This window comes from Macrosteles quadrilineatus, unplaced genomic scaffold, assembly GCF_028750875.1.
Source record: "Macrosteles quadrilineatus isolate MER2022 unplaced genomic scaffold, UCM_ALF_1.0 Scaffold_8__2_contigs__length_117827958, whole genome shotgun sequence".
In the NCBI taxonomy this organism is placed as follows: domain Eukaryota; kingdom Metazoa; phylum Arthropoda; class Insecta; order Hemiptera; family Cicadellidae; genus Macrosteles; species Macrosteles quadrilineatus.
The window spans coordinates 105637864-105649661 of NW_026542601.1; positions in this window are offsets into that span (position 1 = coordinate 105637864).

Genomic DNA, 11798 nt, shown 5'->3' on the forward strand with positions numbered 1-11798 from the left:
CGTCCTTTGCGCATGAGCTAGTTCAACATATTTTCCAATGAACAAAAGTGAATTTGAGTTTTGATCAGTTTTCCAATCTATCAACACTGGTGCCATCTGTCAACCTCTGATCACAATCAATGACTGTGACAAACCAAGATAAATGAAGACTCTCTAATCTGTCATTCGGTGCGAATACATGCATCATTTCATGCGTTTAAATTTGATTAGTTTAAAGCACAATGTTTTGTTTGAAATCATATTTTGTTTCATAATGTTTGTGTTGTATATTTCTTTATTTGTAGGCCTTTTCTGCTATAGGTGGCTACCGTTAAAAAATAACAGCTATGATAGAGAATAAAGTGTTTCATTTGATTTTACGTTTGGTATTTCATTTTTTGAATGTTAATAATGGATGTTAAACAAATATATCTATATTGTGGTGTGTATTTGGTTTGTAGGTACAAAGGCATTTAATACATATCTGTAGAAATTAAATAGTGTGTTTTCTAACCAAGTAAAAATAAATGCTTTTAGAAATTCATAACCAAGAAAATATTACAATACATAATATTAAACATTTTAAATATTCCTAGGGTTTTGTTACAAATTGTTTATATAAAAGGTAAAGAGAAAATACTAAATTAATAAAATTCGTGTAGACTGTTCTAATGAATTTACTTCATAAAAAAATTAATTAAAAAACCCCAATTATAATCTACCGAGAAGCAAACAAAATATCAAATTGTGTATCTTTTGGAATTTTAATTGATTATATTAGGCTAGATTTATATTATGCCATGGTACCAGGGTGCCTATTTTAAGGTAAAGACCAAGGAAGAGCGAATGTTTATTAATTAGATAACACATTTGTTACTGGCTAACATTGTTTAACCCCCCAACACGAAGGACAGCTGATTTACTTTTGTCAGATTCAAATTGGTGACATTCCAATTACGCGAGAACCATTTCCACTTATGCAGTTAAATGTTGGATGTGTGTTGGATGTATTTGAAGCCGTTGAAGTATACACTATCAGCCATTGTACTTTAAAATCTTCTACTCGCAAGTTAATGATTTCCGGCGAACAAAGCAGACCAAACGGAAGTGATTAGACGACGAATCCGAGGGAAATCCGCAGCTTTAGACGAAAATATTCTGCTTGGATGATGGTCCAAGTGACATTAAAATCTCACTACACTGCATTTGGTAAGACCATGGAACAAAAAGTTAAACGTTTTAAACATAATTAAAAATTGCCTCTTAAATTTGCAAAAATGATTACGGCTCTTCTAAAAACAAATGTGGAAAAAATATAATAATTTATTGTAACATAAGAGATCTACAGTACTATAGTTTCCAAAAATAGGCTACTTCAATAAATATGGCAATAAAAGTAAGTTTTTAATTTTGCTTGTCTATTAATTTTTCAAGTTGTATTGTTAATTTAATTGTAAAAAAGGATTAGTGTACAAACCCCTATGTGTTTCTTACGTTTTAGTTTTATTTGTTGTTATGCATCGACTTAATAAATGGAGGTAAAAAACATTTCCTAGTTAAAGATAAAATAAATAAACATTTATCACTACTTTAACCGAACAGAAATCTACAAAGATAAATAAATACTTTCCAACGAAACAAATACTCTACATTATATAATGTTCTATATTATATTATCATACTCATGGCGAAATTATACTATTAACTATTTAAAATGCCTTACCAAAATGAGGCGATTGCCTCAAATACTTTTTTTATTTTGTTCCAAACAGTGGCTTACAAAATTTAATAGTTGGAACATAATTTTTTTTTTGAAAAATTATAATTTTAAGATTTTTTTCAGATAAATCTCTTTGAAAATGTTGACAACTGTAAAAATTTTGTTTGAAATAATGTGAATTTCAGCCACAAACATTTTCAGCTTCAATACATTGAGCACTTCTTTTCTAAATTAGTTTGCTAGCAGTCAAAGTGTTTCCTTATGCCAATGCTAAATGGTGAGGTACATGTTAGTCTTGTATACATACAAAGAAAATAAAACTGAAAATGTCAGTATTGGATACGTTTACTGGTGCATTTGCTAGTTTAGGCTACACACTCATAGCAATTCTGAAAACCCCCCGTTTACCGTTCATTTACTATGTATTACATCTAATTTACTATGTATTACAAATGCACAGTCGCTGTTTATAGAGCTTTGCAAACGTTTGTCTACTGCTTACAAAGAGGCAAATGAGATTACATTAATTACTTCTCTTACTTAACTAGGATTAGTGGCTTTTACACCTTTTCTAATCACACTTCCATGTTTGATCCTCTTGCATTTTATTTCTTCAGATTAAATTCATATTGGATGGTTAAAATGGGGATTGCATTATTCATTATGTCTTGGAGACGAATTTTGAAGCCAATTGAAATGCACAATACTGGTCTCTTCGTATTTAAAATTTATGGAGTAATTTAATTCATACAATATAATCAAAAAGTACGATTTTGTACCAATGACATGACAAGCGATGGTATGGACTGTATACCACTAGACTTATATGTATGCTTGTCTCGATCAAAACTTCATATATCCTTGTCGTACACGACTCTTCTGTGTTATTGGCAATAAAACGCCATCCGGATGATTCCATTTGTCTGCGATATGGACTACATAAAATATTGTGTGTGTGCTACATACATTTCCGGCCAATGCAAGAACATAGCTGAGAAAAATACACCAAATACAATTCGGAGAATGCACTTTGCCTCTTGTGATTACATAATTTATGTTTTTAAATTTGTTTATGTAAAATCTTTTTATATAAAATATTAAACAATATATCTTCAAAACTTGTTATATACAATCGTCAAAATTAGTTTAAGATATCTTTGTCCTTTTGATGCAAGAGAAGATTAGTTTTCACATTTTAATTGAATTTTCCATATAGGAAATACGCTGTTCCCGTTGGCAAGACCAGGACTGATTTACTTTTTCGTTCATGATGTCCCCGGAGGCCAAAACCATCGTGTGTCTGTTAGTAAGATAACTCAAGCAAAGATCATCCGATTTTGAATTCATTCCTTACGGACAAGTAAGTATACAAACATGTAAGCTCAAAAATGTTCGAAAACCAGAATGATCGGACTACGGGAACAGGGGGGGATAGAATTGTTTTCTCCCATAACCAACCATAAAACTTAAAGTTATGCAGTTTTTCTCAAAATTGTTAGTTACGGAGATAATTAAAAAGATAACTCTTAATTATTCATAAGTGTACCGTTGTAGTTTCCTTGTTTATGGATATATTTTGATCAGATTTCACAAATTTATTGGTTTCATACCAAGCTTTTGATATTTGATACTTTTGTTTATAAGTTAATTACATAAAACCTTAAAAATATTTTGTAAACCATTTCTTTCTTGTATATTGTATTTTATCCTTTAAATATTTGTAAAAGTATAAGAAAAACAGCAATTAGAAAAATACATTAGAAAACTGTAAGAAGAGAAAATATTTTATAACAGGTTTCTGTGGTCGCAAGCTACAGTTTCAGTAGAGGCACTAAATCTCTAAAATTGTCCAGAAAAGATATTTATCATCAACTGACACCGCCAGAAACTGTGGATTAAGTAACGTACCATTCATATGTATAACACTTGAAATAGTTTAATTTTCATTGTAGTTCGTTATATAAAAAACATGCTTATGTTAATAAATAATATTTAATATGAAATCCAAATACAAACATAAATACAAATGCTGTATATCTAATAGCGTTCGCCTGTATTCACATTTTGGTGTCTTTACCGAAACTTTAGGTCACCAAATATAATTTATAATTTTATTGAGAAATCCACCTTCCTTAATTTTACTAAGGAAGTACTGTATTATAGCATTAAGCTCAGTTAATGATAATTAATTCTTACACAGACGCGTCTTATCGTTTGGAAATATAAGTTTATTGCATGAAAATGGTTTAAAGTCAATGAACCATTGGCGAATTTCCCTTAACTTTATAATTTAAACCAAGGATAGTTTGAAAATTTCAATATTGGGTTACCCATATAAACCGTTGTGAATTGTGGTTAAAGTGAAAACAATTCTTTGCAATTATTAAGAAAAATTGAGGTTGTTTCGTTTAGGGTTTCACGTGTAGTTAATTGAAAAATCAACAGAATTAAGGTGAAGTCATTCACTTCGCATTTGGTGACATAAGACATTTTATAGATAAAACAATTAGGATAGCATATGTGCTTAAAAATTATAATTACTCGTAAATGTCAAGTAAAAAAACACACCAGAACAAAATACAATACGAATAAAGTTATTGTAAAAATGCAAAACGGTCCTTACTCAGTGTATCTATCATACATTTTGTGATGTAGGCTATTGATAATATTAAAAATACGTTTTATGTTAAACCCATTATTAATTCATTTCAAAGAGTCATTCACCTAATCTTTAGACCCTCTGTCTCTCATTGTCGATAAATCCAAAGACAGCTGTAAAAGGCAGCAATTTAGAGGTCTTTGAGAAAGACTCATATGACGTCACACAGTATCAGAGGATAATGACTACCAGGCGACAAAGACCTCTAAAGCCTCTGACAAAGACACGGATACGGAAATGATCAGGCGACAAAATGACGGGAAATACCCGGCTTAACCGTTGCAAGAAAGATCCCAAGCACTAATTGGTTTGTCACATGATATTACGGAAATAAATTGTTTTAGTTCTTTTGTGGTAAATATTAAAAAAATCATTGATGTTTAACAATATGTAGCATAACCAAAGTGACATATTTTAGGTGTTTTTTTTTATACAAAAGTAGATGTACACTCAATGCGATTGCACTTGTTACAACAATTATTTCCTATACAAAAATATTTGTACGACAGTGTTTTATGAAAATTTTGTTAGTTTATGTAATGATAGCAATAAAACATTGTTGGTAAATAGTATTTGATACGCTATTGCCGGACATAGGAACCTGAGGAAAACCCGAGTTTAAGGTTAAATATATTGTGGTTGATGTCAACAAATAAGAGAAACAAAAGAAAATTAGCTACTTCAGAAATCTGACACATACTTTCTCCCATTAGTTTGTCAAAAACCCTTATGAAAACCTTTGGGAGTAAATATGATATTTGATAAGGAAATCACAAAAACTGCAATAACATATGAAACCATATTTTTTACATTATTAGAGGTTGTACCTGTGAGTTTGAATTTAAAAAATCCTATAACAATCTAAATTTAAATAAAAAAATCCAATTTTCCAACATTTTGGAATTTTTATGGGGGACCATATAAAATTAATAATTTTCAAAATAATTAAAAAATCCTTTTAGATATACCACGGTTACCACCCACATACCACGTGGATACCCACATGGATAACCCACATACCATACTTGTCGAAATAGGACCACAGGTGTAGTCCAAGCTCACATATCCACACACACAGACATCACTTGGAAAACTATTTTTTCGGGTTCAGGGGGACCCAAAACAGATATCCCCAAAACTCAAAAAGTTTTAGACGAAAACAATACTTAATTCATATTCTCTGTATAGGGAGGGAAAGTAAAAATAGCTGATAAGCAAGTTAATCTCCCATATGATGCCAGATGTCCATATGTTGTTCATTTCATATTAATATGCTTGCCCATACGAAATACAGCTGACAACAAAACTCGAACAAACAGAATATATTTGTATTCTAAATGTTACATGCAACAAGCCAAATTAGACCATACCTTAGGACTAATGCCAATGCAATCGTTTTAATTAATGTGTGTTATACTATGAAATAATTAATTAAAATTGTATAAGATATAAAACTCAAAATTTAATCATATAAACTTAAAAGCTAACCTTAGATTTGACGAATTTGACACAAATGTGTACACAAATCATTAAGAATACTATGTATTTGACCTGCCCTAATTGTTAACATATTATAGTTAGGTGTTGGAAATATTTGTATTAGAATCTGAAACCCAAGATAGCTTCGGTAGGGACCTAAACCTAATTATAACTACGGTACTGAAGGAATCCATAATTGCCAGAGAACTATGTCGGCCTCTGCTGGCTACATTAGATTTGCCAAGTGTTATATAGTTTTAGAAGTTACTGGTGAGTTTAGTAACCTAATTACTTGTATAATAGTACTACAGAGTAAAGTTCTCTGTCTAAAATTATTTTCTGTTTGATCTTATAAAATAATCACTCACAACATGTCTATAAGGTTCTTACAAGACATTCTTACAATTATGTAATTAGAGACTTGTTTTAAAGCTCATGAACTTTACTAGAACACGGTTTTTTTTTAACAATTGGTTAATTTACCCTTTGACTCTCTTAAGGTAAATTAGCCTCTTATTATGTTTAAGTGATTAGAGACTACACACAAATGAAACTAGGTTTCAATATTTAATGGGTGCGCCAAAATAACCAGACGGTTTTAATACTAAATAACTCAAGAACAAACTACAATTTCATGTATTAAATAACGTTATATTGTACACACTACTATGCCATTTTCATTTATGAAAAATTATGTCACTTAGTTTATATCGCCTTCTCCTAAACACAGGCTTCCAATTTTTTTGCATATTTGCAGTCACCTTCGCCTGATGAATAGAAGCAATCTCTTCCCTGATACACTGCTTGAGTTCAGGGATGGTTTGAAATTTCGAAACAAACATTTTGCTTTTTAAGTATCCCCACAACCAACAGTCACACAAAATTAAGTCTGGGAATCGAGCTGACCACAGCACATCACCAAACCAAGAGATCACTTTACCGGCAAAGAGTTCACGCAAAACTGACATTGAACAATTTACTGTATGACAAGTTGCGCCGTCCTGTTGAAACCACGTGTTAGTCATGTCTAGTCTATCCCTCATAGCATCCGCAGTTGTGGAACCAAAAACCCCCTCAGTATTTCCAAATAGCGTTCCGAGTTCACAGTGACAGGGGGGGGTGTTCCCACTTTCGTCCTCAAAAACATATGGTCCGATGACTCCAAACAGTGCCACACCACACTGCACCACACTAGACAGTAGCTTTCTTTTGACGACGTGATGTTTTACCAAACATAACCTAAAAATGGCATAACATAAGCAATCGTTCACTACAACAATGAGGTCTCTAGCTAGTATAACAGCTGACTTATTACAAAACAGAAACCGTCAGGTTTTTTTGGCGCACCCTTTATAATACACATATAGGTTCTGTGACCGTAGATGTATCAACCTATGGTTGTTACCAGTTTTTAAAAGCTAAGCTATTTTATTAATAGGACGTTTTGGAAACTGTGAACAAATTATATTGTTTACATGTTTTAATAATTAATTATAATGATTAACTTTCTTGAAATCACAACAACGCATAAGATAGTTTAAAATAAAACATTTCAATATGCTTCCAAAATGAATTACAAGTTAGACGAATCTTGTTTAAGATTGTCTTTGATGTGGTCTTTGTTTGTAATCGTACCCAGGTTGTTTGACTAAACATGGACACCAAGAACACAATTTAATAAAAAAAATTTAACGTAAGATTATAGCTTTGACAGTATGCAATAGTCAATGATTATACTCAATGCAGTTTCAGTCATGTATATATTGACCTAAATAGGTATAGAGTTACCTATAAATGATTTAGATTCATGACCCACTAAATCTTTTTCTGACTCAACATGTTTTTACTTTTTTGCTTAAAGTTTATTACAGCCTAAGATTATGAATAAAAACTATATATTTCATTCCGTAGATATTATTGAATAAGATTAATGTCAAATCTTAACTATAACAAATTAGGAAAAAAGTTTTGAACCAGCAGTAAGTGAATCTTTTTCAGAGTAATACCAAAGCTCTAGATTTACTAAGATTTATGTTCCCAAGTAAGGTGTGTGTCTTACTCTCTTACTTCAATATGTGCTGCAATAAGCCACAGGTTATCAAGTTATTCTGTCAGGTGCTTCCTTACGGCGACATACCGAAATCAATTTCTTTTTACTTCAAGCTCACGTTAGAAAGAATAGTATATAATTAGAATTACGATATATAAATACCAAGTAGCCACAAGAAATGTATGTTACGATCATTTGATTTTACAACAGCCATAAATATACAAAGAATGTAAGATTACGACTTTTATGAAGACTTTAAAAAACAAACATTAGAATACTTATCTTGGTATGAATTTATTTAAGAAGTAGAATCTGATAAGACCCTTACTCTGTACTATCTCTGTACGTTTATCAAGTGTTAAATATGGAGGCCATGCGTTGTTTTGGAGTAATTAATTTCAACCTTATCTCTTTTACAACCACAAGATAATTTAGGCACTTAAAACGTTTTCATTGTAATTTAACTTTTTATTTCGTTGTTAATTCCATTAAGTTGTAAGTACTAAAAACATTTTCTAGTTTTGAATGGAAACATATTTTTACAGGTTGTAAAATCTGTAAAGTAGTTTTTGAAGCCACCTAATAAAAGAGGGATATTTTTAGGGTCAAATCTAAAATCCAAGAAATAGTCGAGGATCCAAACTCAATTATAACTATCAGAGGGAGACATAATTGCTTCAGAACTATTTCGTCCTCCTATAGCTGAAGATACTAACTGCTGCAATGACTTTAAAAATATGCTAAGAATTCATACATTTACAAACAAACTTTCCCGAGCATACAATTTCAATTCACAATTTCTACCCCAATATAAATATGATTTTATTTCTCAAAATCTATTATGGAATAGCAATATTATTTTTTATTATACTTACATGAACAAAACTAATCACTTTAAAAAATAGCAACATATTTTTGTTCTATTCTTGCATAGTCTCGTGTTTATGAAAATATCCTGATTAAATAATATAGTAGTTGATAAGGTAACTAAACCTTAAACGTGCAGTAATGAACAATACTTTTTTTTCAATATTTCTTCTAAGAAATCACCTTGTTAATTATTGCCCCCCCCTTAGAGAAGTAACTCCTTGTGGGTTGACTAAACATAAAAAACCTAAACTGTTAAATAAAACAGATCAGGTAAAACTCTTTAGATCAGGTTTGACTAATGTAATAGAACTATGGTTAACAATAACCGTAGTTTATTGATTAATGGCTATTGTTGGAAAGTTAATTTGTTTAAACATTTACTATAGGCTGCATAGAGTAAACTGGCCATTCAAAAAAAAAAAAAAAAAAAAAAAATTGAAGCAAAACAAACGTGGTTCAATCTACTCTGTGTATAGGTTTTAGTTAAAATTGAAAACCCTAAAGGAGGTAATAAGTAAACACCATAAAACATAAGTTTCCAGGTTCTAAAACTAAGAGGAGATTTTTAAAAGAGTTTTAACATATTTCAAACTTTGCTGTTAATGTAGATGTTATAAATCCATCCAGTCAAGATTCACAACACAAGTGTCGCAGGACATTCATTGGAGTTGTGGGGTTGATGAATAGGAAGTACGAGGCCAGGTTATCATTATTACCTATTCATAGACCTCGCTGACATTTACATTCATAACTGTATAACCACAGAGCTGGAATAGTGAAACCTAAGTAATACTTTTGTTTTGTATCATTAGGTATGCATACAATTCTGTTACATAAATGAACACCTCCCACATCCTAATTGTAGATCATTAATTGGTTTAGTATGTTTCAAAATTAAAACCTCTAGTTTGACCCGACATCTAACAATTTTACTAATTTGAAATTTGACGGGTTTCTAATTCAAACATAATGATTGTTAACTTCCTGGAATATATCCACAAGTACTAATAAACATTTTACAGTACATTAACAGTAATTATCAATTTAATTATTATAATAAGGGAGTTTTCTATATTGTGAAAAAGTGTCACACAATAAACTACTAAATACTTGAGAACGTCTTTGGTAATGTCAGAAATTATTTAAAAACTCTTTGCATATTTTTTCACTGCAAAATTTAATCAACAAAACAACATAAAAATAACCTCTCACTAAAGAAAATGATTCCCTAAGGTGCAACTTGATGGTCAGAAACTAATGTTCACTAAACACTACAAAACTACTTTACTATTTACAAATTAAAAGAAAACATTCCAACCGATAAGTTTTAAACATAAAATGTCGATTTAGAGAGACAAGGGTGGAAAATCTGTCTCATTTGGAAAACAAATTAGAGTGTGAATAAACCATCACGCCCGAGGAAACCGGTGTCCGTGTTGAACAATGTGCATTAGAAGTTGTCATACCACTTACGAAAATTACAATTTAATCTTAAGTATTATATGAAAATAAAATGTGTTTTTCGCTACACTACTGTGAAATGAACTGTTTTCTTAATATGTTTATCACCTTTGAAAATTCATAATAATAACATTGTTTGCTATATTTGCTATATATGCTGACAAAAACAAATAAACTTTTTTATTGTTTTGTCGGCTGTTTATATTTGCAACTACCAAAATAGTATAATCCATGTTGATTTTAACTTTAAATATAAACTAACCTATTTAAATATGGTATAAACAAATTCTATTAAATTAATTTTCCTAACAGTATTAATGACATATTCTAAGGTTTGTTTTGTAAAACAAAATATTATTCATTGTAGTACAGCGAAAAGTAACGTTCAAAACACGAGTGAAAGTGTGACATTACATATTCTCGTACATATTTAAAGTGCAGGATAAATAAGGGATGAAAAAATTTATTCCTATTTATTTTATATCTAGTACATGTTGTGAAAACATGTTGATCGACCAATGTTGGTCATGGGTATAGCAGAAAGCTATTGCTAAGTTATCCCTAATAATCAAAACCAAGCGATACTACATCTAAGGATTTTTCATGGTCCTTAATCGTAGAGTGGTAGCGTTTGGACTGAATCTCTAAAAAAACAACTCGAATACTAAATATCAACAGACAGAAAATCAAACATAATTGAAAAAAGATTTTTTCGATCAAATTCAGAGTGTTGAACTTGAGCAATTTAATAGCTTTGCAGCAACCACTACGTTGACCCTTAACGTATTAAGGGAGTCAACCTTCATTTATCTTAGTTTGTCACAGTCATTGGTTGTGGCCAGAGGGTGACAGATGAAGTTTCGGTTGATGGATTAAGAAACTAATCAAAATGTTCTATCCGTGTTTGTAAAACACCTTACAGTGTATTATAACTTGGTATGTGTATGTCATAAACCTACATAAATTCTGTGTATGTATAGCCTCTGGGGATATCAAAACAAAAAAGTAAATTGGCCCTGGGCCCAGTCCTTACTGTCTTTCATATAAATGTCTTACCTACGGAAATAGGTTATTCCCTAAATTCACTAAAAATGTCCAGAAAAATACCTACAAACCAATGACATTAGCAATTCAATGATTCAAAATTAAAGATAATTCTTAATTTCCATTAGGCCTACTAAAAGAGATAAACAGATAAAAAAATATATGGTTTGCACAACAAACAAAGAGCTGTGTTTTCTGGCTAGGCCTACAATATTTTTTCTAAATAATTTGGTAAAACACTGGTGGATCAAAATTAGGCAAAAAGATAAGTAAAGAAATGAAAGTAAAATTACTTCTGTGATCACATGTTATTTTATTGACCTAGTTTTAAAGCTAGTCAGGTTTATCACCTGCATAGATTACTCTGGCTATAAACAGACAATACTAATTTAGTTACGAACATAAAAATAGGTTTTTCCATTCAAGATCGCTAACAAAATCAAATATAAAATAATAAACGATCGGCTTGGCAGTTAATAAAGCATTGCAATACATTTACGCAGACATAAGGATAAATATTATCTGGAAACAGAAAT